A 4,267-nucleotide genomic window follows, 5' to 3' on the forward strand; every position below is an offset into this window, starting at 1 on the left:
TCAGCATCTCACTACTAATCTGGTAGTCCCAGAGGCTATAAACCAAGCCCAGGCTACGCCAATCAAAACTGTTGTGAAGCTTGAGGAAAGCATTGCTTTGCACCAGTCCAATGTGCAACTTAAGTCATGTGTCATTGGCACAAATAATCTGGACAGGAGGAGATAAGAGCTCTATGATCTAATTCTGTAGAAGCAGCAGCACAAGCAGCAGCACTGGCCCAAGCAGTGGGTGCTCAGGTTCCCTTTAGATATTTCGTGTGCCTCTCTACCAGGTGTCCATCACTACACCAAACCCCAGGGATATACTGGTGCCTAAAACTAGTCCTGGTTCCCACCCCATGGAATTAGCATTGTGCAATCACACAAATACACGACTACAAACAATGACAGTATTTGATCCCAATGAAAGAAAACGACAAAGGACCCAACTGAATCTAGGAGGTTGAGGAAGACTTCTCTAAGCAAAGATCTGAAGGATGTGCAAAGATTGGGGGAAGGTCAGTGGAGACAGCATTCCAGGGAGAAAGAACAGGTGTTGAAAGGTGCCAAGGTGGGGGGAAGCAAAGTTCGTTTGAGGAATGGAGAAAGTCCATGGTTGGTGGAAACTTCTAAGGCCATCTCCACATCTAGTGCACTGGGGCTGAAGGTAGCCAATACAGGCATCATCCTTGGAGTGTCTCCAGAGAGATTTCATTATCCAAGAGTCTTTCTTTGCTCTGCCATTTCTTTTTCTGGCTAATGACAGTGACATTAGAATTTTTACATTTGCAATTTTTTACCACTCAGCTTCTGCAGGCAAATGAGAACATGCTGACAAGGTTTCAGCAAGGAGAACATACACAAAAATGCTTATTGATATCAGCATTGTGTCTTGGTGACAGTCGTAATGAAAAACATTTCTTAGTTGTCTATTTCTTAATAAGGAAATGACAGACTGTGTGAATTTTTGTCCCATTTTAAATGAATAGAGTTTATAAGTGCAGCTTTTCTAGTAGAAACACATCCTGACAAATCTACAGATCACTTTACCATTGCTGGCAAAAGATAAAAGGTAAATCAATGCATGGTATATCATGACTGTTTAAAACAAGGTACATACAAACCTGATGTCCACTTTAATAAGTGATAGACTGTCAGTCTGATCATAAAGGCTCAAAGCATAATCTTCATCCAAAATCATGCTTTTTTATATTTTCTAATCTTTCAGCTTATACATTTAATTCATTATCTCTAATTGTATAAAAAATAAAGTTTACCATAACGAAGGAGCTTATGGATTTTTAGACACATATTACTAGCCTGCTTATATTAGCAGGTTATGGGGAGCAATTTTTCTTCTTCCAAATGATGTCATACTTGTTACAGAAGCTTTGCTTTTTTACTGACAAAAGGGCCAGGCCAGTCAGTGCATCCAGTTGTCAGAGCAGTTGCTTCGCAGCATTAAACCAAAAAGGAAAGCAAATTGTATATTTCAATCAGCTAATCTTAGTAAGAATGGTCACTATTTCTCATGATTACAGTTAAGATTATAGGCTCTGGAGGCCCATATGGCCTGGATGTAAATCCTGAGATCCTGGGTTCAAACCCAAATCCTGCCACTACCTGGCTATATGTACTTAAACACCTAGGTAGTCAGAAGTTCTGGCCAGATGCGGTGGCTCATGCCTGTAATCCTAGCCCTTTGAGAGGCCGAGGCAGGCGGATCATGAGGTCAGGAGATCGAGACCATCCTGGCCAACATGGTGAAACCCTGTCTCTACTAAAAACACAAAAATCAGCTGGGCATGGTGGCACGCACCTGTAGTCCCAGCTACTCAGGAGGCTGAGGCAGGAAAATTGCTTGAACCCAGGAGGCGAGGTTGCAGTGAGCCAAGATCATGCCACTGCACTCCAGCCTGGCAACAGAGTGAAACCCCGTCTCAAAAAAAAAAAAAAAAAGCAAAAAAACAAACAAAAAAACTTCCATAACTTCTGTGTGCCTCTATTTCCTCATATATAAAGTGGACAGACTGATTATAGAGTTGTTTTAAGGATTAAATATAATAATATATGTAAAACCCATAGCATATTGTCAGTATATAATAACTATTCAGTAATTGTTAGCTATTAAATCATTACTATTATTGACTGTTCACTCTGCACCAGACACTTTACTATGTTCTAGGTTCATTGCTTCACTCCTCACAACCACCTTGAGAAACAGGGCTGTTTATTCTCATTTTACTGATGAGGGAACCAAAGCTCAGGGAAGATACACAGCTCACCCAAGTACACACAGAACCAGAATATGAACTCTGTTCTCTCAATCACCAAAGCCCACATGTTTCAAGTACGTTATGTAATGTAGAACAACCCACAGCAGATAAAAGCAAGACAGTGGCCATACTTCAAACATTGATATATGAAGTATTTGTCGCGTTTTTCCAAACTTCTGAGCTTCAGCTTCCAAGAACATTGATAATATCATTACTGAGCAGGCGAAAAAGGAGCCCAGAAGGCAGAGGTCATTGGCATGTAATTTAAAACAAGCTATACCTTTGTGGAAAATGTCATCTAAACTTGGAAAGCCAAGTTCCACATTAATAATAATCTAATTAATATATCATCTTTTTTTCCAGTAAGATCATAATGCATAACAATAGCACTGTTGTTCTTCCAAGGAGGTTTGGGAATATAGAACCGAAATATAAAATTTAGGAAGAATGGGTTAGCAAATGGCCTGCGAAATCTAGAGACAGTGCTCCATAAGGGGCATTCTTAGCCTTGTGCAGCCCATGTAGGAGCACGTCCTCGTGTGATCTTCTCACATATTCTCTATGCCATTACTTTTTCAACTTTATTATAAAACTCCTTAAGGCAGGGACATCAGAAATGTGTTCTCTGTTTATATTCCAATCAAGCAAAGTTCTGGATAGGAATCCAATATATGCCTTTCCAATGACAAGAGGCATCTGAGATGTTTATACTATCTTGTCAGATAATTCCCAACTAATTCTACCCATCCCACTGCATGCTATGTCTAACAGTTTCTTAGGGAGAGGTTGTATTCGGAACAAGGGCAAGGACCCTGGAAAGCATCCTCTGAAGGGTTTGTCCTCAGATATCCCCTTTTGCAGAGGTTTAAATCATTAAGGTCTGAGGGGCCACTCTCTGTCTTCAGGATAGTGAGTGCTACTGACATGGTAGCAGCCAGCAGTGAGCCAACCCCCTCTCCTTCCTGACTCCTCTCCCACCTACTACTAGTCCCAGACGCAGGGCAATCCAGGTAGCCTGGGGAATGGAAAGGACTCAAGGCACAGAGTTCCAGTTCTGCCTCTGCCAATGGCTGATGGTGTTATTTGGGGTAGGTGGTTGATGCTAGAAGGCACCACCTGTGCTTGCTGCAGTCACATCACTCAAACCTTTAGTGACAGCCTTGGGAGATAGGCTTTTCTTTCCCTGTATCCAGTGATACTTCTTAACCTCATGCCACAAAGAGGTAGAGATATCACATCCCCTTGTGCCTGCCAGAATTTTAAGTAGCAGCCAAGGGGGCCATAATGTTTAGAAAAAGAGTTTTACATCTTCACTATTTTGAGTGAGAAAGGTGGTGGGAGCAGGGGAGAGGACTGGGCAGAAAGAGAATGCAAGAAGCTGGTGCTGGGTACAGCGCTGTGTACTGGAAATACCATGAGATTAGGAATTGGCCTTAATGGTTGCCTCTCCATCATAATAATGGTTGATATTTATTGAGCATTTCAGGATGCTAAACACTTTCGTGACTGAGATGCTTTATCTCTTTTAATCTACCAATCACACTATGAAGCAGATATCATTATACTCAGGAAACTGAGTCACCAAAGCCCAAGTTGCAGAGCTGATTAAGTGGAAGTGCCAAGATGTGAACCCAAGTAGTCTGACTCCATTACTGGTGTTCCCAGTACCTACTCTAACCGGTGTAACTAGACAAGTGACTTAACATCTCTGAGCCTCTGTTTCTTCATCTTTAAAATGAGACTGGGTATGCCTGCCCTAAGAGCCTTTGGCCAGAGCATTGCGAGACATCCAAGGAAGACCACATTCTGAAAAGGAGGACAATACTGCAAATATAATTGTTGTCTCCCAGGGCAATTGTTTGGGTTGCTGGGCCTTCAGAGGCAGGGCTGAATATAGATTGGGGTAGGGTCGGAGGCCAAGTTTATGATTCCAGGACAAGGCATCAACCATTGAACTCAACTTGTGACTTGTTTGCTTGCTGACCAATCCTAAGGCCCTTCAAGGTGGCCTC

This window comes from Nomascus leucogenys, chromosome 18 (assembly GCF_006542625.1).
Source record: "Nomascus leucogenys isolate Asia chromosome 18, Asia_NLE_v1, whole genome shotgun sequence".
Lineage (NCBI taxonomy): Eukaryota > Metazoa > Chordata > Mammalia > Primates > Hylobatidae > Nomascus > Nomascus leucogenys.